The 21,456-nt window shown below is 56.6% G+C and overlaps 7 non-coding genes and 9 pseudogenes across 7 annotated transcripts; all 16 read right to left on the bottom strand.

The window, feature by feature from the left end:
- Positions 1-767: 767 nt before the first annotated feature.
- LOC147329089 (5S ribosomal RNA) lies at positions 768-886 on the bottom strand (annotated as a pseudogene).
- Positions 887-1,665: 779 nt separating this feature from the next.
- Positions 1,666-1,784, bottom strand: LOC147329088 (5S ribosomal RNA; annotated as a pseudogene).
- A 1,294-nt stretch (positions 1,785-3,078) lies between these two features.
- LOC147329087 (5S ribosomal RNA) lies at positions 3,079-3,197 on the bottom strand. Its single transcript, XR_015129376.1, has one exon. It is a non-coding gene; the product is annotated as a 5S ribosomal RNA (ribosomal RNA).
- Positions 3,198-5,110: 1,913 nt separating this feature from the next.
- Positions 5,111-5,229, bottom strand: LOC147329086 (5S ribosomal RNA; annotated as a pseudogene).
- A 638-nt stretch (positions 5,230-5,867) lies between these two features.
- On the bottom strand, positions 5,868-5,986 carry LOC147329085 (5S ribosomal RNA). Its single transcript, XR_015129375.1, has one exon. It is a non-coding gene; the product is annotated as a 5S ribosomal RNA (ribosomal RNA).
- A 1,058-nt stretch (positions 5,987-7,044) lies between these two features.
- Positions 7,045-7,163, bottom strand: LOC147329084 (5S ribosomal RNA). The gene has a single exon (XR_015129544.1). It is a non-coding gene; the product is annotated as a 5S ribosomal RNA (ribosomal RNA).
- A 1,326-nt stretch (positions 7,164-8,489) lies between these two features.
- Positions 8,490-8,608, bottom strand: LOC147329083 (5S ribosomal RNA; annotated as a pseudogene).
- Positions 8,609-9,246: 638 nt separating this feature from the next.
- On the bottom strand, positions 9,247-9,365 carry LOC147329082 (5S ribosomal RNA). The gene has a single exon (XR_015129374.1). It is a non-coding gene; the product is annotated as a 5S ribosomal RNA (ribosomal RNA).
- Positions 9,366-10,423: 1,058 nt separating this feature from the next.
- Positions 10,424-10,542, bottom strand: LOC147329081 (5S ribosomal RNA). Its single transcript, XR_015129531.1, has one exon. It is a non-coding gene; the product is annotated as a 5S ribosomal RNA (ribosomal RNA).
- A 1,717-nt stretch (positions 10,543-12,259) lies between these two features.
- Positions 12,260-12,378, bottom strand: LOC147329080 (5S ribosomal RNA; annotated as a pseudogene).
- Positions 12,379-13,016: 638 nt separating this feature from the next.
- Positions 13,017-13,135, bottom strand: LOC147329079 (5S ribosomal RNA). The gene has a single exon (XR_015129635.1). It is a non-coding gene; the product is annotated as a 5S ribosomal RNA (ribosomal RNA).
- Positions 13,136-14,193: 1,058 nt separating this feature from the next.
- Positions 14,194-14,312, bottom strand: LOC147329078 (5S ribosomal RNA). Its single transcript, XR_015129518.1, has one exon. It is a non-coding gene; the product is annotated as a 5S ribosomal RNA (ribosomal RNA).
- Positions 14,313-16,110: 1,798 nt separating this feature from the next.
- On the bottom strand, positions 16,111-16,229 carry LOC147329077 (5S ribosomal RNA; annotated as a pseudogene).
- Positions 16,230-17,127: 898 nt separating this feature from the next.
- LOC147329076 (5S ribosomal RNA) lies at positions 17,128-17,246 on the bottom strand (annotated as a pseudogene).
- A 1,372-nt stretch (positions 17,247-18,618) lies between these two features.
- Positions 18,619-18,727, bottom strand: LOC147329075 (5S ribosomal RNA; annotated as a pseudogene).
- Positions 18,728-20,491: 1,764 nt separating this feature from the next.
- LOC147329074 (5S ribosomal RNA) lies at positions 20,492-20,600 on the bottom strand (annotated as a pseudogene).
- Positions 20,601-21,456: the final 856 nt, after the last annotated feature.

The raw sequence follows: 21,456 nt of genomic DNA, 5'->3' as shown, positions 1-21,456 counted from the left end.
TTTATCCAACAGCACAGGCCCTGGATTGTTGAAGATGGCGTCAGGAACCAGCACAAGGCCTGGTGTGTTGTACATGGCCACAGCAAGCAGCACAGGGCCTGGTTTGGTGAAGATGGCCTCGGCCAGAAGCACAGGGCCTGGTGTGATATGAGTGGCCTGAGCAAGAGCCACAGACCCTGGTGTGTTGTAAGTGGCCTCAGCCAGCAGCCACAGGCCCTGGTGTGGTGTAGGTGGCCTCAGCCAGCAGCCACAGGCCCTGGTGTGTTGTAAGTGGCCTCAGCCAGCAGCCACAGGCCCTGGTGTGGTGTAGGTGGCCTCAGCCAGCAGCCACAGGCCCTTGTGTGGTGTAATTGGCCTCAATAGCAACTAAGGCCCTGGTGTGGTGTAGGTGGCCTCAGCCAGCAGCCACAGGCCCTGGTGTGGTGTAAGTGGCCTCAGCCAGTGCCACAGGCCCTGGTGTGGTGTAAGTGGCCTGAGCAAGAGCCACAGACCCTGGTGTGGTGTAATTGGCCTCAATAGCAACTAAGGCCCTGGTGTGGTGTAGGTGGCCTCAGCCAGCAGCCACAGGCCCTGGTGTGGTGTAAGTGGCATCAGCCAGCAGCCACAGGCCCTGGTGTGGTGTAAGTGGCATCAGCTAGCAGCACAAGACATTGGAAAACAGCCAAAAGCAATGTCGTTAATGTGCCCTCATTAATGGGCAGCTGCTTTTGGTCTTTTAATACACCCCTTCTCTGGATCAAAAGCGGTTCAATGACATGAAAATGAAAGGCTTACAGCACCAGGTATTCCCAGGCAGTCTCCCATCCAAGTACTAACCAAGCCCAGCCCTGCTTAGCTTCCGAGATCAGACTAGGTCGGGCGTGCTCAGGGTGGTATAGCCGTAAGCTGCTGGCCCCAGCACAATGTCTCAATTTATGGATTCAAGTGATTAGGTGGCAAGTACCTGAAGTTACGAAGACAATCCTATAACCATACCTGCATGTTTGCATAATACCCTAACCCAAAGGCTCAGTTTAGCATTTATCCAACAGCACAGGCCCTGGATTGTTGAAGATGGCCTCAGGAACCAGCACAGGGCCTGGTGTGTTGTACATGGCCACAGCTAGCAGCACAGGGCCTGGTTTGGTGAAGATGGCCTCGGCCAGAAGAGCAGGGCCTGGTGTGATGTGAGTGGCCTGAGCAAGAGCCACAGGCCCTGGTGTGGTGTAAGTGGCCTGAGCAAGAGCCACAGGCCCTGGTGTGGTGTAAGTCGCCTCAGCCAGCAGCCACAGGCCCTGGTGTGGTCTAAGCGGCCTGAGCCAGTGCCACAGGCCCTGGTGTGGTGTAAGTGGCCTGAGCAAGAGCCACAGACCCTGGTGTGGTGTAAATGGCCTCAATAGCAACTAAGGCCCTGGTGTGGTGTATGTGGCCTCAGCCAGCAGCCACAGGCCCTGTTGTGGTGTAACTGGCCTCAGCCAGAGCAACAGGCCCTGATGTGGTGTAAGTGGCCCCAGCCGGTCACTCAGGCCCTGGTGTGGTGTAGGTGGCATCAGCTAGCAGCACAAGACATTGGAAAAGAGCCAAAAGCAATGTCGTTAATGTGCCCTCATTAATGGGGAGCTGCTTTTGGTCTTTTAATACACCCCTTCTCTGGATCAAAAGCGGTTCAATGACATGAAAATGAAAGGCTTACAGCACCAGGTATTCCCAGGCAGTCTCCCATCCAAGTACTAACCAAGCCCAGCCCTGCTTAGCTTCCGAGATCAGACCCGGTCGGGGGTGCTTAGGGTGGTATGGCCGTAAGCTGCTGGCCCCAGCACAATGTCTCAATTTATGGATTCAAGTGATTAGGTGGCAAGTACCTGAAGTTACGAAGACAATCCTATAACCATACCTGCATGTTTGCATAATACCCTAACCCAAAGGCTCAGTTTGGCATTTATCCAACAGCACAGGCCCTGGATTGTTGAAGATGGCCTCAGGAACCAGCACAGGGCCTGGTGTGTTGTACATGGCCACAGCAAGCAGCACAGGGCCTGGTTTGGTGAAGATGGCCTCAGCCAGAAGCACAGGGCCTGGTGTGATATGAGTGGCCTGAGCAAGAGCCACAGGCCCTGGTGTGGTGTAAGTGGAATCAGACAGAAGCCACAGGCACTGGTGTGGTGTAAGTGGCCTCAGCCAGCAGCAAAAGGGCCCTGGTGTGGTGTAAGTCGCCTCAGCCAGCAGCCACAGGCCCTGGTGTGGTGTAGGTGGCCTCAGCCACCAGCCACAGGCCCTGGTGTGGTGTAAGTGGCCTCAGCCAGCAGCCACAGGCCCTGGTGAGGTGTAAGTGGTCTCAGCCAGCAGCCACAGGCCCTGGTGTGGTGTAAGTGGCCTCAGCCAGTGCCACAGGCCCTGGTGTGGTGTAAGTGGCCTGAGCAAGAGCCACAGGCCCTGGTGTGGTGTAAGTGGCCTGAGCAAGAGCCACAGACCCTGGTGTGGTGTAATTGGCCTCAATAGCAACTAATGCCCAGGTGATTAGGTGGCAAGTACCTGAAGTTACGAAGACAATCCTATAACCCTACCTTCATGTTTGCATAATACCCTAACCCAAAGGCTCAGTTTAGCATTTATCCAACAGCACAGGCCCTGGATTGTTGAAGATGGCCTCAGGAACCAGCACAGGGCCTGGTGTGTTGTACATGGCCACAGCTAGCAGCACAGGGCCTGGTTTGGTGAAGATGGCCTCGGCCAGAAGCGCAGGGCCTGGTGTGATGTGAGTGGCCTGAGCAAGAGCCACAGGCCCTGGTGTGGTGTAAGTGGCCTCAGCCAGCAGCCACAGGCCCTGGTGTGGTGTAAGTCGCCTCAGCCAGAACCCACAGGCCCTGGTGTGGTGTAACTGGACTCAGCCAGAGCCACAGCCCCTGATGTGGTGTAAGTGGCCCCAGCCGGTCACTCAGGCCCTGGTGTGGTGTAGGTGGCATAAGCTAGCAGCACAAGACATTGGAAAAGAGCCAAAAGCAATGTGATTAATGTGCCATTATTAATGGGCAGCTGCTTTTGGTCTTTTAATACACCCCTTCTCTGGATCAAAAGCGGTTCAATGACATGAAAATGAAAGGCTTACAGCACCAGGTATTCCCAGGCAGTCTCCCATCCAAGTACTAACCAAGCCCAGCCCTGCTTAGCTTCCGAGATCAGACGAGGTCGGGCGTGCTCAGGGTGGTATGGCCGTAAGCTGCTGGCCCCAGCACAATGTCTCAATTTATGGATTCAAGTGATTAGGTGGCAAGTACCTGAAGTTACGAAGACAATCCTATAACCATACCTGCATGTTTGCATAATACCCTAACCCAAAGGCTCAGTTTAGCATTTATCCAACAGCACAGGCCCTGGATTGTTGAAGATGGCCTCAGGAACCAGCACAGGGCCTGGTGTGTTGTACATGGCCACAGCTAGCAGCACAGGGCCTGGTTTGGTGAAGATGGCCTCGGCCAGAAGCGCAGGGCCTGGTGTGATGTGAGTGGCCTGAGCAAGAGCCACAGGCCCTGGTGTGGTGTAAGTGGCCTGAGCAAGAGCCACAGGCCCTGGTGTGGTGTAAGTGGCCTCAATAGCAAATAAGGCCCTGGTGTGGTGTAAGTGGCCTCAGCCAGCAGCCACAGGCCCTGGTGTGGTGTAAGTGGCCTCAGCCAGTGCCACAGGCCCTGGTGTGGTGTAAGTGGCCTGAGCAAGAGCCACAGGCCCTGGTGTGGTGTAAGTGGCCTCAGCCAGCAGCCACAGGCCCTGGTGTGGTGTAAGTCGCCTCAGCCAGAAGCCACAGGCACTGGTGTGGTGTAAGTGGCCTCAGCCAGCAGCAAAAGGGCCCTGGTGTGGTGTAAGTCGCCTCAGCCAGCAGCCACAGGCCCTGGTGTGGTGTAGGTGGCCTCAGCCAGCAGCCACAGGCCCTGGTGTGGTGTAAGTGGCCTCAATAGCAACTAAGGCCCTGGTGTGGTGTAAGTGGCTTCAGCCAGCAGCCACAGGCTCTGGTGTGGTGTAACTGGCCTCAGCCAGCAGCCACAGGCCCTGGTGTGGTGTAAGTGGCCTGAGCAAGAGCCACAGGCCCTGGTGTGGTGTAAGTGGCCTGAGCAAGAGCCACAGACCCTGGTGTGGTGTAATTGGCCTCAATAGCAACTAATGCCCTGGTGTGGTGTAGGTGGCCTCAGCCAGCAGCCACAGGCCCTGGTGTGGTGAAAGTGGCCTCAGCCAGAGCCACAGGCCCTGATGTGGTGTAAGTGGCCCCAGCCGGTCACTCAGGCCCTTGTGTGGTGTAGGTTGCATCAGCCAGCAGCCACAGGCCCTGGTGTGGTGTAAGTGGCCTCAGCCAGCAGCCACAGGCCCTGGTGTGGTCTAAGTGGCCTCAGCAAGAGCCACAGGCCCTGGTGTGGTGTAAGTGGCCTGAGCAAGAGCCACAGGCCCTGGTGTGGTGTAAGTGGCCTCAATAGCAAATAAGGCCCTGGTGTGGTGTAAGTGGCCAGAAGCGCAGGGCCTGGTGTGATGTGAGTGGCCTGAGCAAGAGCCACAGACCCTGGTGTGGTGTAATTGGCCTCAATAGCAACTAAGGCCCTGGTGTGGTGTATGTGGCCTCAGGCAGCAGCCACAGGCCCTGTTGTGGTGTAACTGGCCTCAGCCAGAGCCACAGGCCCTGATGTGGTGTAAGTGGCCCCAGCCGGTTACTCAGGCCCTGGTGTGATGTAGGTGGCCTCAGCCAGCCGCCACAGGCCCTGGTGTGGTGTAAGTGGCCTCAGCCAGCAGCCACAGGCCCTGGTGTGGTGTAAGTGGCCTGAGCAAGAGCCACAGACCATGGTGTGGTGTAATTGGCCTCAATAGCAACTAAGGCCCTGGTGTGGTGTAGGTGGCCTAAGCCAGCAGCCACAGGCCCTGGTGTGGTGTAAGTGGCCTCAGCCAGAGCCACAGGCCCTGACGTGGTGTAAGTGGCCCCAGCCGGTCACTCAGGCCCTGGTGTGGTGTAGGTGGCATCAGCTAGCAGCACAAGACATTGGAAAAGAGCCAAAAGCAATGTCGTTAATGTGCCCTCATTAATGGGCAGCTGATTTTGGTCTTTTAATACACCCCTTCTCTGGATCAAAAGCGGTTCAATGACATGAAAATGAAAAGCTTACAGCACAAGGTATTCCCAGGCAGTCTCCCATCCAAGTACTAACCAAGCCCAGCCCTGCTCAGCTTCCGAGATCAGACGAGGTCAGGCGTGCTCAGGGTGGTATGGCCGTAAGCTGCTGGCCGTAAGCTGCTGGCCCCAGCACAATGTCTCAATTTATGGATTCAGGTGATTAGGTGGCAAGTACCTGAAGTTACGAAGACAATCCTATAACCCTACCTTCATGTTTGCATAATACCCTAACCCAAAGGCTCAGTTTAGCATTTATCCAACAGCACAGGCCCTGGATTGTTGAAGATGGCCTCAGGAACCAGCACAGGGCCTGGTGTGTTGTACATGGCCACAGCTAGCAGCACAGGGCCTGGTTTGGTGAAGATGGCCTCGGCCAGAAGCGCAGGGCCTGGTGTGATGTGAGTGGCCTGAGCAAGAGCCACAGGCCCTGGTGTGGTGTAAGTGGCCTCAGCCAGCAGCCACAGGCCCTGGTGTGGTGTAAGTCGCCTCAGCCAGAACCCACAGGCCCTGGTGTGGTGTAACTGGACTCAGCCAGAGCCACAGCCCCTGATGTGGTGTAAGTGGCCCCAGCCGGTCACTCAGGCCCTGGTGAGGTGTAGGTGGCATAAGCTAGCAGCACAAGACATTGGAAAAGAGCCAAAAGCAATGTGATTAATGTGCCATTATTAATGGGCAGCTGCTTTTGGTCTTTTAATACACCCCTTCTCTGGATCAAAAGCGGTTCAATGACATGAAAATGAAAGGCTTACAGCACCAGGTATTCCCAGGCAGTCTCCCATCCAAGTACTAACCAAGCCCAGCCCTGCTTAGCTTCCGAGATCAGACGAGGTCGGGCGTGCTCAGGGTGGTATGGCCGTAAGCTGCTGGCCCCAGCACAATGTCTCAATTTATGGATTCAAGTGATTAGGTGGCAAGTACCTGAAGTTACGAAGACAATCCTATAACCATACCTGCATGTTTGCATAATACCCTAACCCAAAGGCTCAGTTTAGCATTTATCCAACAGCACAGGCCCTGGATTGTTGAAGATGGCCTCAGGAACCAGCACAGGGCCTGGTGTGTTGTACATGGCCACAGCTAGCAGCACAGGGCCTGGTTTGGTGAAGATGGCCTCGGCCAGAAGCGCAGGGCCTGGTGTGATGTGAGTGGCCTGAGCAAGAGCCACAGGCCCTGGTGTGGTGTAAGTGGCCTGAGCAAGAGCCACAGGCCCTGGTGTGGTGTAAGTGGCCTCAATAGCAAATAAGGCCCTGGTGTGGTGTAAGTGGCCTCAGCCAGCAGCCACAGGCCCTGGTGTGGTGTAAGTGGCCTCAGCCAGTGCCACAGGCCCTGGTGTGGTGTAAGTGGCCTGAGCAAGAGCCACAGGCCCTGGTGTGGTGTAAGTGGCCTCAGCCAGCAGCCACAGGCCCTGGTGTGGTGTAAGTCGCCTCAGCCAGAAGCCACAGGCACTGGTGTGGTGTAAGTGGCCTCAGCCAGCAGCAAAAGGGCCCTGGTGTGGTGTAAGTCGCCTCAGCCAGCAGCCACAGGCCCTGGTGTGGTGTAGGTGGCCTCAGCCAGCAGCCACAGGCCCTGGTGTGGTGTAAGTGGCCTCAATAGCAACTAAGGCCCTGGTGTGGTGTAAGTGGCTTCAGCCAGCAGCCACAGGCTCTGGTGTGGTGTAACTGGCCTCAGCCAGCAGCCACAGGCCCTGGTGTGGTGTAACTGGCCTCAGCCAGAGCCACAGCCCCTGATGTGGTGTAAGTGGCCCCAGCCGGTCACTCAGGCCCTGGTGTGGTGTAGGTGGCATCAGCTAGCAGCACAAGACATTGGAAAAGAGCCAAAAGCAATATGATTAATGTGCCCTTATTAATGGGTAGCTGCTTTTGGTCTTTTAATACACCCCTTCTCTGGATCAAAAGCGATTCAATGACATGAAAATGAAAGGCTTACAGCACCAGGTATTCCCAGGGAGTCTCCCATCCAAGTACTAACCAAGCCCAGCCCTGCTTAGCTTCCGAGATCAGACGAGGTCGGGCGTGCTCAGGGTGGTATGGCCGTAAGCTGCTGGCCCCAGCACAATGTCTCAATTTATGGATTCAAGTGATTAGGTGGCAAGTACCTGAAGTTACGAAGATAATCCTATAACCATACCTGCATGTTTGCATAATACCCTAACCCAAAGGCTCAGTTTGGCATTTATCCAACAGCACAGGCCCTGGATTGTTGAAGATGGCCTCAGGAACCAGCACAGGGCCTGGTGTGTTGTACATGGCCACAGCAAGCAGCACAGGGCCTGGTTTGGTGAAGATGGCCTCGGCCAGAAGCACAGGGCCTGGTGTGATATGAGTGGCCTCAGCCAGCAGCCACAGGCCCTGGTGTGGTGTAAGTGGCCTCAGCCAGCAGCAAAAGGGCCCTGGTGTGGTGTAAGTGGCCTCAGCCAGCAGCCACAGGCCCTGGTGTGGTGTAAGTGGCCTCAGCCAGCAGCCACAGGCCCTGGTGTGGTGTAAGTGGCCCCAGCCGGTCACTCAGGCCCTTGTGTGGTGTAGGTTGCATCAGCCAGCAGCCACAGGCCCTGGTGTGGTGTAAGTGGCCTCAGCCAGCAGCCACAGGCCCTGGTGTGGTCTAAGTGGCCTCAGCAAGAGCCACAGGCCCTGGTGTGGTGTAAGTGGCCTGAGCAAGAGCCACAGGCCCTGGTGTGGTGTAAGTGGCCTCAATAGCAAATAAGGCCCTGGTGTGGTGTAAGTGGCCAGAAGCGCAGGGCCTGGTGTGATGTGAGTGGCCTGAGCAAGAGCCACAGACCCTGGTGTGGTGTAATTGGCCTCAATAGCAACTAAGGCCCTGGTGTGGTGTATGTGGCCTCAGGCAGCAGCCACAGGCCCTGTTGTGGTGTAACTGGCCTCAGCCAGAGCCACAGGCCCTGATGTGGTGTAAGTGGCCCCAGCCGGTTACTCAGGCCCTGGTGTGATGTAGGTGGCCTCAGCCAGCCGCCACAGGCCCTGGTGTGGTGTAAGTGGCCTCAGCCAGCAGCCACAGGCCCTGGTGTGGTGTAAGTGGCCTGAGCAAGAGCCACAGACCATGGTGTGGTGTAATTGGCCTCAATAGCAACTAAGGCCCTGGTGTGGTGTAGGTGGCCTAAGCCAGCAGCCACAGGCCCTGGTGTGGTGTAAGTGGCCTCAGCCAGAGCCACAGGCCCTGACGTGGTGTAAGTGGCCCCAGCCGGTCACTCAGGCCCTGGTGTGGTGTAGGTGGCATCAGCTAGCAGCACAAGACATTGGAAAAGAGCCAAAAGCAATGTCGTTAATGTGCCCTCATTAATGGGCAGCTGATTTTGGTCTTTTAATACACCCCTTCTCTGGATCAAAAGCGGTTCAATGACATGAAAATGAAAAGCTTACAGCACCAGGTATTCCCAGGCAGTCTCCCATCCAAGTACTAACCAAGCCCAGCCCTGCTCAGCTTCCGAGATCAGACGAGGTCAGGCGTGCTCAGGGTGGTATGGCCGTAAGCTGCTGGCCGTAAGCTGCTGGCCCCAGCACAATGTCTCAATTTATGGATTCAGGTGATTAGGTGGCAAGTACCTGAAGTTACGAAGACAATCCTATAACCCTACCTTCATGTTTGCATAATACCCTAACCCAAAGGCTCAGTTTAGCATTTATCCAACAGCACAGGCCCTGGATTGTTGAAGATGGCCTCAGGAACCAGCACAGGGCCTGGTGTGTTGTACATGGCCACAGCTAGCAGCACAGGGCCTGGTTTGGTGAAGATGGCCTCGGCCAGAAGCGCAGGGCCTGGTGTGATGTGAGTGGCCTGAGCAAGAGCCACAGGCCCTGGTGTGGTGTAAGTGGCCTCAGCCAGCAGCCACAGGCCCTGGTGTGGTGTAAGTCGCCTCAGCCAGAACCCACAGGCCCTGGTGTGGTGTAACTGGACTCAGCCAGAGCCACAGCCCCTGATGTGGTGTAAGTGGCCCCAGCCGGTCACTCAGGCCCTGGTGTGGTGTAGGTGGCATAAGCTAGCAGCACAAGACATTGGAAAAGAGCCAAAAGCAATGTGATTAATGTGCCCTTATTAATGGGCAGCTGCTTTTGGTCTTTTAATACACCCCTTCTCTGGATCAAAAGCGGTTCAATGACATGAAAATGAAAGGCTTACAGCACCAGGTATTCCCAGGCAGTCTCCCATCCAAGTACTAACCAAGCCCAGCCCTGCTTAGCTTCCGAGATCAGACGAGGTCGGGCGTGCTCAGGGTGGTATGGCCGTAAGCTGCTGGCCCCAGCACAATGTCTCAATTTATGGATTCAAGTGATTAGGTGGCAAGTACCTGAAGTTACGAAGACAATCCTATAACCATACCTGCATGTTTGCATAATACCCTAACCCAAAGGCTCAGTTTAGCATTTATCCAACAGCACAGGCCCTGGATTGTTGAAGATGGCCTCAGGAACCAGCACAGGGCCTGGTGTGTTGTACATGGCCACAGCTAGCAGCACAGGGCCTGGTTTGGTGAAGATGGCCTCGGCCAGAAGCGCAGGGCCTGGTGTGATGTGAGTGGCCTGAGCAAGAGCCACAGGCCCTGGTGTGGTGTAAGTGGCCTGAGCAAGAGCCACAGGCCCTGGTGTGGTGTAAGTGGCCTCAATAGCAAATAAGGCCCTGGTGTGGTGTAAGTGGCCTCAGCCAGCAGCCACAGGCCCTGGTGTGGTGTAAGTGGCCTCAGCCAGTGCCACAGGCCCTGGTGTGGTGTAAGTGGCCTGAGCAAGAGCCACAGGCCCTGGTGTGGTGTAAGTGGCCTCAGCCAGCAGCCACAGGCCCTGGTGTGGTGTAAGTCGCCTCAGCCAGAAGCCACAGGCACTGGTGTGGTGTAAGTGGCCTCAGCCAGCAGCAAAAGGGCCCTGGTGTGGTGTAAGTCGCCTCAGCCAGCAGCCACAGGCCCTGGTGTGGTGTAGGTGGCCTCAGCCAGCAGCCACAGGCCCTGGTGTGGTGTAAGTGGCCTCAATAGCAACTAAGGCCCTGGTGTGGTGTAAGTGGCTTCAGCCAGCAGCCACAGGCTCTGGTGTGGTGTAACTGGCCTCAGCCAGCAGCCACAGGCCCTGGTGTGGTGTAACTGGCCTCAGCCAGAGCCACAGCCCCTGATGTGGTGTAAGTGGCCCCAGCCGGTCACTCAGGCCCTGGTGTGGTGTAGGTGGCATCAGCTAGCAGCACAAGACATTGGAAAAGAGCCAAAAGCAATATGATTAATGTGCCCTTATTAATGGGTAGCTGCTTTTGGTCTTTTAATACACCCCTTCTCTGGATCAAAAGCGATTCAATGACATGAAAATGAAAGGCTTACAGCACCAGGTATTCCCAGGGAGTCTCCCATCCAAGTACTAACCAAGCCCAGCCCTGCTTAGCTTCCGAGATCAGACGAGGTCGGGCGTGCTCAGGGTGGTATGGCCGTAAGCTGCTGGCCCCAGCACAATGTCTCAATTTATGGATTCAAGTGATTAGGTGGCAAGTACCTGAAGTTACGAAGATAATCCTATAACCATACCTGCATGTTTGCATAATACCCTAACCCAAAGGCTCAGTTTGGCATTTATCCAACAGCACAGGCCCTGGATTGTTGAAGATGGCCTCAGGAACCAGCACAGGGCCTGGTGTGTTGTACATGGCCACAGCAAGCAGCACAGGGCCTGGTTTGGTGAAGATGGCCTCGGCCAGAAGCACAGGGCCTGGTGTGATATGAGTGGCCTCAGCCAGCAGCCACAGGCCCTGGTGTGGTGTAAGTGGCCTCAGCCAGCAGCAAAAGGGCCCTGGTGTGGTGTAAGTGGCCTCAGCCAGCAGCCACAGGCCCTGGTGTGGTGTAAGTGGCCTCAGCCAGCAGCCACAGGCCCTGGTGTGGTGTAAGTGGCCTCAGCCAGCAGCCACAGGCCCTGGTGTGGTGTAAGTGGCCTCAGCCAGTGCCACAGGCCCTGGTGTGGTGTAAGTGGCCTGAGCAAGAGCCACAGACCCTGGTGTGGTGTAATTGGCCTCAATAGCAACTAATGCCCTGGTGTGGTGTAGGTGGCCTCAGCCAGCAGCCACAGGCCCTGGTGTGGTGTAAGTGGCCTGAGCAAGAGCCACAGGCCCTGGTGTGGTGTAAGTGGCCTGAGCAAGAGCCACAGACCCTGGTGTGGTGTAATTGGCCTCAATAGCAACTAATGCCCTGGTGTGGTGTAGGTGGCCTCAGCCAGCAGCCACAGGCCCTGGTGTGGTGAAAGTGGCCTCAGCCAGAGCCACAGGCCCTGATGTGGTGTAAGTGGCCCCAGCCGGTCACTCAGGCCCTTGTGTGGTGTAGGTTGCATCAGCCAGCAGCCACAGGCCCTGGTGTGGTGTAAGTGGCCTCAGCCAGCAGCCACAGGCCCTGGTGTGGTCTAAGTGGCCTCAGCAAGAGCCACAGGCCCTGGTGTGGTGTAAGTGGCCTGAGCAAGAGCCACAGGCCCTGGTGTGGTGTAAGTGGCCTCAATAGCAAATAAGGCCCTGGTGTGGTGTAAGTGGCCAGAAGCGCAGGGCCTGGTGTGATGTGAGTGGCCTGAGCAAGAGCCACAGACCCTGGTGTGGTGTAATTGGCCTCAATAGCAACTAAGGCCCTGGTGTGGTGTATGTGGCCTCAGGCAGCAGCCACAGGCCCTGTTGTGGTGTAACTGGCCTCAGCCAGAGCCACAGGCCCTGATGTGGTGTAAGTGGCCCCAGCCGGTTACTCAGGCCCTGGTGTGATGTAGGTGGCCTCAGCCAGCCGCCACAGGCCCTGGTGTGGTGTAAGTGGCCTCAGCCAGCAGCCACAGGCCCTGGTGTGGTGTAAGTGGCCTGAGCAAGAGCCACAGACCATGGTGTGGTGTAATTGGCCTCAATAGCAACTAAGGCCCTGGTGTGGTGTAGGTGGCCTAAGCCAGCAGCCACAGGCCCTGGTGTGGTGTAAGTGGCCTCAGCCAGAGCCACAGGCCCTGACGTGGTGTAAGTGGCCCCAGCCGGTCACTCAGGCCCTGGTGTGGTGTAGGTGGCATCAGCTAGCAGCACAAGACATTGGAAAAGAGCCAAAAGCAATGTCGTTAATGTGCCCTCATTAATGGGCAGCTGATTTTGGTCTTTTAATACACCCCTTCTCTGGATCAAAAGCGGTTCAATGACATGAAAATGAAAAGCTTACAGCACCAGGTATTCCCAGGCAGTCTCCCATCCAAGTACTAACCAAGCCCAGCCCTGCTCAGCTTCCGAGATCAGACGAGGTCAGGCGTGCTCAGGGTGGTATGGCCGTAAGCTGCTGGCCGTAAGCTGCTGGCCCCAGCACAATGTCTCAATTTATGGATTCAGGTGATTAGGTGGCAAGTACCTGAAGTTACGAAGACAATCCTATAACCCTACCTTCATGTTTGCATAATACCCTAACCCAAAGGCTCAGTTTAGCATTTATCCAACAGCACAGGCCCTGGATTGTTGAAGATGGCCTCAGGAACCAGCACAGGGCCTGGTGTGTTGTACATGGCCACAGCTAGCAGCACAGGGCCTGGTTTGGTGAAGATGGCCTCGGCCAGAAGCGCAGGGCCTGGTGTGATGTGAGTGGCCTGAGCAAGAGCCACAGGCCCTGGTGTGGTGTAAGTGGCCTCAGCCAGCAGCCACAGGCCCTGGTGTGGTGTAAGTCGCCTCAGCCAGAACCCACAGGCCCTGGTGTGGTGTAACTGGACTCAGCCAGAGCCACAGCCCCTGATGTGGTGTAAGTGGCCCCAGCCGGTCACTCAGGCCCTGGTGTGGTGTAGGTGGCATAAGCTAGCAGCACAAGACATTGGAAAAGAGCCAAAAGCAATGTGATTAATGTGCCCTTATTAATGGGCAGCTGCTTTTGGTCTTTTAATACACCCCTTCTCTGGATCAAAAGCGGTTCAATGACATGAAAATGAAAGGCTTACAGCACCAGGTATTCCCCGGCAGTCTCCCATCCAAGTACTAACCAAGCCCAGCCCTGCTTAGCTTCCGAGATCAGACGAGGTCGGGCGTGCTCAGGGTGGTATGGCCGTAAGCTGCTGGCCCCAGCACAATGTCTCAATTTATGGATTCAAGTGATTAGGTGGCAAGTACCTGAAGTTACGAAGACAATCCTATAACCATACCTGCATGTTTGCATAATACCCTAACCCAAAGGCTCAGTTTAGCATTTATCCAACAGCACAGGCCCTGGATTGTTGAAGATGGCCTCAGGAACCAGCACAGGGCCTGGTGTGTTGTACATGGCCACAGCTAGCAGCACAGGGCCTGGTTTGGTGAAGATGGCCTCGGCCAGAAGCGCAGGGCCTGGTGTGATGTGAGTGGCCTGAGCAAGAGCCACAGGCCCTGGTGTGGTGTAAGTGGCCTGAGCAAGAGCCACAGGCCCTGGTGTGGTGTAAGTGGCCTCAATAGCAAATAAGGCCCTGGTGTGGTGTAAGTGGCCTCAGCCAGCAGCCACAGGCCCTGGTGTGGTGTAAGTGGCCTCAGCCAGTGCCACAGGCCCTGGTGTGGTGTAAGTGGCCTGAGCAAGAGCCACAGGCCCTGGTGTGGTGTAAGTGGCCTCAGCCAGCAGCCACAGGCCCTGGTGTGGTGTAAGTCGCCTCAGCCAGAAGCCACAGGCACTGGTGTGGTGTAAGTGGCCTCAGCCAGCAGCAAAAGGGCCCTGGTGTGGTGTAAGTCGCCTCAGCCAGCAGCCACAGGCCCTGGTGTGGTGTAGGTGGCCTCAGCCAGCAGCCACAGGCCCTGGTGTGGTGTAAGTGGCCTCAATAGCAACTAAGGCCCTGGTGTGGTGTAAGTGGCTTCAGCCAGCAGCCACAGGCTCTGGTGTGGTGTAACTGGCCTCAGCCAGCAGCCACAGGCCCTGGTGTGGTGTAACTGGCCTCAGCCAGAGCCACAGCCCCTGATGTGGTGTAAGTGGCCCCAGCCGGTCACTCAGGCCCTGGTGTGGTGTAGGTGGCATCAGCTAGCAGCACAAGACATTGGAAAAGAGCCAAAAGCAATATGATTAATGTGCCCTTATTAATGGGTAGCTGCTTTTGGTCTTTTAATACACCCCTTCTCTGGATCAAAAGCGATTCAATGACATGAAAATGAAAGGCTTACAGCACCAGGTATTCCCAGGGAGTCTCCCATCCAAGTACTAACCAAGCCCAGCCCTGCTTAGCTTCCGAGATCAGACGAGGTCGGGCGTGCTCAGGGTGGTATGGCCGTAAGCTGCTGGCCCCAGCACAATGTCTCAATTTATGGATTCAAGTGATTAGGTGGCAAGTACCTGAAGTTACGAAGATAATCCTATAACCATACCTGCATGTTTGCATAATACCCTAACCCAAAGGCTCAGTTTGGCATTTATCCAACAGCACAGGCCCTGGATTGTTGAAGATGGCCTCAGGAACCAGCACAGGGCCTGGTGTGTTGTACATGGCCACAGCAAGCAGCACAGGGCCTGGTTTGGTGAAGATGGCCTCGGCCAGAAGCACAGGGCCTGGTGTGATATGAGTGGCCTCAGCCAGCAGCCACAGGCCCTGGTGTGGTGTAAGTGGCCTCAGCCAGCAGCAAAAGGGCCCTGGTGTGGTGTAAGTGGCCTCAGCCAGCAGCCACAGGCCCTGGTGTGGTGTAAGTGGCCTCAGCCAGCAGCCACAGGCCCTGGTGTGGTGTAAGTGGCCTCAGCCAGCAGCCACAGGCCCTGGTGTGGTGTAAGTGGCCTCAGCCAGTGCCACAGGCCCTGGTGTGGTGTAAGTGGCCTGAGCAAGAGCCACAGACCCTGGTGTGGTGTAATTGGCCTCAATAGCAACTAAGGCCCTGGTGTGGTGTAGGTGGCCTCAGCCAGCAGCCACAGGCCCTGGTGTGGTGTAAGTGGCCTCAGCCAGCAGCCACAGGCCCTGGTGTGGTCTAAGTTGCCTCAGCCAGAAGCACAGGGCCTGGTGTGATATGAGTGGCCTGAGCAAGAGCCACAGGCCCTGGTGTGGTGTAAGTGGCCTGAGCAAGAGCCACAGGCCCTGGTGTGGTGTAAGTGGCCTCAATAGCAACTAAGGCCCTGGTGTGCTGTAAGTGGCTTCAGCCAGCAGCCACAGGCTCTGGTGTGGTGTAACTGGCCTCAGCCAGCAGCAACAGGCCCTGGTGTGGTGTAAGTCGCCTCAGCAAGCAGCCACAGGCCCTGGTGTGGTGTAGGTTGCCTCAGCCAGCAGCCACAGGCCCTGGTGTGGTGTAAGTGGCCTCAGCCAGCAGCCACAGGCCCTGGTGTGGTCTAAGTGGCCTCAGCAAGAGCCACAGGCCCTGGTGTGGTGTAAGTGGCCTGAGCAAGAGCCACAGGCCCTGGTGTGGTGTAAGTGGCCTCAATAGCAAATAAGGCCCTGGTGTGGTGTAAGTGGCCAGAAGCGCAGGGCCTGGTGTGATGTGAGTGGCCTGAGCAAGAGCCACAGACCCTGGTGTGGTGTAATTGGCCTCAATAGCAACTAAGGCCCTGGTGTGGTGTATGTGGCCTCAGGCAGCAGCCACAGGCCCTGTTGTGGTGTAACTGGCCTCAGCCAGAGCCACAGGCCTTGATGTGGTGTAAGTGGCCCCAGCCGGTTACTCAGGCCCTGGTGTGGTGTAGGTGGCCTCAGCCAGCCGCCACAGGCCCTGGTGTGGTGTAAGTGGCCTCAGCCAGCAGCCACAGGCCCTGGTGTGGTGTAAGTGGCCTGAGCAAGAGCCACAGACCATGGTGTGGTGTAATTGGCCTCAATAGCAACTAAGGCCCTGGTGTGGTGTAGGTGGCCTAAGCCAGCAGCCACAGGCCCTGGTGTGGTGTAAGTGGCCTCAGCCAGAGCCACAGGCCCTGATGTGGTGTAAGTGGCCCCAGCCGGTCACTCAGGCCCTGGTGTGGTGTAGGTGGCATCAGCTAGCAGCACAAGACATTGGAAAAGAGCCAAAAGCAATGTCGTTAATGTGCCCTCATTAATGGGCAGCTGCTTTTGGTCTTTTAATACACCCCTTCTCTGAATCAAAAGCGGTTCAATGACATGAAAATGAAAAGCTTACAGCACCAGGTATTCCCAGGCAGTCTCCCATCCAAGTACTAACCAAGCCCAGCCCTGCTCAGCTTCCGAGATCAGACGAGGTCAGGCGTGCTCAGGGTGGTATGGCCGTAAGCTGCTGGCCCCAGCACAATGTCTCAATTTATGGATTCAGGTGATTAGGTGGCAAGTACCTGAAGTTACGAAGACAATCCTATAACCCTACCTTCATGTTTGCATAATACCCTAACCCAAAGGCTCAGTTTAGCATTTATCCAACAGCACAGGCCCTGGATTGTTGAAGATGGCCTCAGGAACCAGCACAGGGCCTGGTGTGTTGTACATGGCCACAGCTAGCAGCACAGGGCCTGGTTTGGTGAAGATGGCCTCGGCCAGAAGCGCAGGGCCTGGTGTGATGTGAGTGGCCTCAGCCAGCAGCCACAGGCCCTGGTGTGGTGTAAGTCGCCTCAGCCAGAACCCACAGGCCCTGGTGTGGTGTAACTGGACTCAGCCAGAGCCACAGCCCCTGATGTGGTGTAAGTGGCCCCAGCCGGTCACTCAGGCCCTGGTGTGGTGTAAGTGGCCTCAGCCAGCAGCCACAGGCCCTGGTGTGGTGTAAGTGGCCTAAGCCAGTGCCACAGGCCCTGGTGTGGTGTAAGTGGCCTGAGCAAGAGCCACAGGCCCTGGTGTGGTGTAAGTGGCCTGAGCAAGAGCCACAGACCCTGGTGTGGTGTAATTGGCCTCAATAGCAACTAAGGCCCTGGTGTGGTGTAGGTGGCCTCAGCCAGCAGCCACAGGCCCTGGTGTGGTGTAAGTGGCCTCAGCCAGAGCCACAGGCCCTGATGTGGTGTAAGTGGCCTCAGCCGGTCACTCAGGCCCTTGTGTGGTGTAGGTGGCATCAGCTAGCAGCACAAGACATTGGAAAAGAGCCAAAAGCAATGTCGTTAATGTGCCCTCATTAATGGGCAGCTGCTTTTGGTCTTTTAATACACCCCTTCTCTGGATCAAAAGCGGTTCAATGACATGAAAATGAAAGCCTTACAGCACCAGGTATTCCCAGGCGGTCTCCCATCCAAGTACTAACCAAGCCCAGCCCTGCTTAGCTTCCGAGATCAGACGAGGTCGGGCGTGCTTAGGGTGGTATGGCCGTAAGCTGCTGGCCCCAGCACAATGTCTCAATTTATGGATTCAAGTGATTAGGTGGCAAGTACCTGAAGTTACGAAGACAATCCTATAACCATACCTGCATGTTTGCATAATACCCTAACCCAAAGGCTCAGTTTGGCATTTATCCAACAGCACAGGTCCTGGATTGTTGAAGATGGCCTCAGGAACCAGCACAGGGCCTGGTGTGTTGTACATGGCCACAGCAAGCAGCACAGGGCCTGGTTTGGTGAAGATGGCCTCGGCCAGAAGCACAGGGCCTGGTGTGATATGAGTGGCCTGAGCAAGAGCCACAGGCCCTGGTGTGGTGTAAGTGGAATCAGCCAGCAGCCACAGGCCCTGGTGTGGTGTAAGTGGCCTCAGCCAGAGCCACAGGCCCTGGTGTGGTGTAACTGGCCTCAATGGCAAATAAGGCCCTGGTGTGGTGTAAGTGGCCTCAGCCAGAGCCACAGGCCCTGGTGTGGTGTAAGTGGCCTCAATAGCAACTAAGGCCCTGGTGTGGTGTAAGTGGCCTCAGCCAGCAGTCACAGGCCCTGGTGTGGTGTAAGTCGCCTCAGCCAGCAGCCACAGGCTCTGGTGTGGTGTGGTGTAAGTCGCCTCAGCCAGCAGCCACAGGCCCTGGTATGGTGTAAGTGGCCTCAGCCAGCAGCCACAGGCCCTGGTGTGGTTTAACTGGCCTCAGCCAGCAGCCACAGGCCCTGGTGTGGTGTAAGTGGCCTCAGCCAGAGCCACAGGCCCTGATGTGGTGTAAGTCGCCTCAGCTAGCAGCACAGGGCCTGGTTTGGTGAAGATGGCCTCGGCCAGAAGCACAGGGCCTGGTGTGATATGAGTGGCCTGAGCAAGAGCCACAGGCCCTGGTGTGGTGTAAGTGGCCTGAGCAAGAGCCACAGGCCCTGGTGTGGTGTAAGTGGCCTCAATAGCAAATAAGGCCCTGGTGTGGTGTAAGTGGCCTCAGCCAGCAGCCACAGGCCCTGGTGTGGTGTAAGTGGCCTCAGCCAGTGCCACAGGCCCTGGTGTGGTGTAAGTGGCCTGAGCAAGAGCCACAGACCCTGGTGTGGTGTAAATGGCCTCAATAGCAACTAAGGCCCTGGTGTGTTGTATGTGGCCTCAGCCAGCAGCCACAGGCCCTGGTGTGGTGTAAGTGGCCTCAGCCAGAGCCACAGACCCTGATGTGGTGTAAGTGGCCCCAGCCGGTCACTCAGGCCCTGGTGTGGTGTACGTGGCATCAGCTAGCAGCACAAGACATTGGAAAAGAGCCAAAAGCAATGTCGTTAATGTGCCCTCATTAATGGGCAGCTGCTTTTGGTCTTTTAATACACCCCTTTTCTGGATCAAAAGCGGTTCAATGACAGGAAAAGGAAAGGCTTACAGCACCAGGTATTCCCCCATCCAAATACTAACCAAGCCCAGCCCTGCTTAGCTTCCGAGATCAGACGAGGTCGGGCGTGCTGAGGGTGGTATGGCCGTAAGCTGCTGGCCCCAGCACAATGTCTCAATTTATGGATTCAAGTGATTAGGTGGCAAGTACCTGAATTTACGAAGACAATCCTATAACCCTACCTGCATGTTTGCATAATACCCTAACCCAAAGGCTCAGTTTAGCATTTATCCAACAGCACAGGTCCTGGATTGTTGAAGATGGCCTCAGGAACCAGCACAGGGCCTGGTGTGTTGTACATGGCCACAGCAAGCAGCACAGGGCCTGGTTTGGTGAAGATGGCCTCGGCCAGAAGCACAGGGCCTGGTGTGATATGAGTGGCCTGAGCAAGAGCCACAGGCCCTGGTGTGGTGTAAGTGGAATCAGCCAGCAGCCACAGGCCCTGGTGTGGTGTAAGTGGCCTCAGCCAGAGCCACAGGCCCTGGTGTGGTGTAAGTGGCCTCAGCCAGAGCCACAGGCCCTGGTGTGGTGTAAATGGCCTCAATAGCAACTAAGGCCCTGGTGTGGTGTAGGTGGCCTCAGCCAGCAGCCACAGGCTCTGGTGTGGTGTAAGTCGCCTCAGCCAGCAGCCACAGGCCCTGGTATGGTGTAAGTGGCCTCAGCCAGCAGCCACAGGCCCTGGTGTGGTTTAACTGGCCTCAGCCAGCAGCCACAGGCCCTGGTGTGGTGTAAGTGGCCTCAGCCAGAGCCACAGGCCCTGATGTGGTGTAAGTCGCCTCAGCTAGCAGCACAGGGCCTGGTTTGGTGAAGATGGCCTCGGCCAGAAGCACAGGGCCTGGTTTGATATGAGTGGCCTGAGCCAGCAGCCACAGGCCCTGGTGTGGTGTAAGTGGCCTCAGCCAGCAGCCAAAGGCCCTGGTGTGTTGTAAGTGGCCTCAGCCAGCAGCAACAGGCCCTGGTGTGGTGTAAGTGGCCTCAGCCAGAAGCCACAGGCACTGGTGTGGTGTAAGTGGCCTCAGCCAGCAGCAACAGGCCCTGGTGTGGTGTAAGTCGCCTCAGCAAGCAGCCACAGGCCCTGGTTTGGTGTAGGTGGCCTCAGCCAGAGCCACAGGCCCTGATGTGGTGTAAGTGGCCCCAGCCGGTCACTCAGGCCCTGGTGTGGTGTAAGTGGCCTCAATAGCAAATAAGGCCCTGGTGTGGTGTAAGTGGCCTCAGCCAGCAGCCACAGGCCCTGGTGTGGTCTAAGTGGCCTCAGCCAGTGCCACAGGTCCTGGTGTGGTGTAAGTGGCCTGAGCAAGAGCCAAAGACCCTGGTGTGGTGTAATTGGCCTCAATAGCAACTAAGGCCCTGGTGTGGTGTAAGTGGCCTGAGCAAGAGCCACAGGCCCTGGTGTGGTGTAAGTGGCCTCAGCCAGCAGCCACAGGCCCTGGTGTGGTGTAGGTGGCCTCAGCCAGCAGCCACAGGCCCTTGTGTGGTGTAAGTGGCCTCAGCCAGCAGCCACAGGCCCTGGTGTGGTGTAACTGGCCTGAGCAAGAGCCACAGGCCCTGGTGTGGTGTAAGTGGCCTCAGCCAGAGCCACAGGCCCTGGTGTGGTGTAAGTGGCCTCAATAGCAAATAATGCCCTGGTGTGGTGTAAGTGGCCTCAGCCAGAGCCACAGGCCCTGATGTGGTGTAAGTGGCCCCAGCCGGTCAATCAGGCCCTGGTGTGGTGTAGGTGGCATCAGCTAGCAGCACAAGACATTGGAAAACAGCCAAAAGCAATGTCGTTAATGTGCCCTCATTAATGGGCAGCTGCTTTTGGTCTTTTAATACACCCCTTCTCTGGATCAAAAGCGGTTCAATGACAGGAAAAAGAAAGGCTTACAGCACCAGGTATTCCCCCATCCAAGTACTAACCAAGCCCAGCCCTGCTTAGCTTCCGAGATCAGACGAGGTCGGGCGTGCTCAGGGTGGTATGGCCGTAAGCTGCTGGCCCCAGCACAATGTCTCAATTTATGGATTCAAGTGATTAGGTGGCAAGTACCTGAAGTTACGAAGACAATCCTATAACCATACCTGCATGTTTGCATAATACCCTAACCCAAAGGCTCAGTTTAGCATTTATCCAACAGCACAGGCCCTGGATTGTTGAAGATGGCCTCAGGAACCAGCACAGGGCCTGGTGTGTTGTACATGGCCACAGCTAGCAGCACAGGGCCTGGTTTGGTGAAGATGGCCTCGGCCAGAAGAGCAGGGCCTGGTGTGATATGAGTGGCCTGAGCAAGAGCCACAGGCCCTGGTGTGGTGTAAGTGGCCTGAGCAAGAGCCACAGGCCCTGGTGTGGTGTAAGTGGCCTCAGCCAGCAGCCACAGGCCCTGGTGTGGTGTAAGTCACCTCAGCCAGAAGCCACAGTCCCTGGTGTGGTGTAAGTGGCCTCAGCCAGCAGCAACAGGCCCTGGTGTGGTGTAAGTCGCCTCAGCCAGCAGCCACAGGCCCTGGTGTGGTGTAGGTGGCCTCAGCCTGCAGCCACAGGCCCTGGTGTGGTCTAAGTGGCCTCAGCCAGTGCCACAGGCCCTGGTGTGGTGTAAGTGGCCTGAGCAAGAGCCACAGACCCTGGTGTGGTGTAAATGGCCTCAATAGCAACTAAGGCCCTGGTGTGGTGTATGTGGCCTCAGCCAGCAGCCACAGGCCCTGGTGTGGTGTAACTGGCCTCAGCCAGCAGCCACAGGCCCTGGTGTGGTGTAAGTGGCCTCAATAGCAACTAAGGCCCTGGTGTGGTGTAAGTGGCCTCAGTCAGCAGCCACAGGCTCTGGTGTGGTGTAACTGGCCTCAGCCAGCAGCCA

The sequence above is a fragment of the Aulonocara sp. 'chitande type north' Nkhata Bay genome, linkage group LG5 (assembly GCF_057382095.1).
Source record: "Aulonocara sp. 'chitande type north' Nkhata Bay isolate Kocher_YH1m ecotype deep benthic linkage group LG5, A_spYH_male_GT1.1, whole genome shotgun sequence".
Classification (NCBI taxonomy): domain Eukaryota; kingdom Metazoa; phylum Chordata; class Actinopteri; order Cichliformes; family Cichlidae; genus Aulonocara; species Aulonocara sp. 'chitande type north' Nkhata Bay.
Note: the sequence above shows the minus strand (reverse complement) of the source record. Positions and strands in the feature narration are given on the sequence as shown.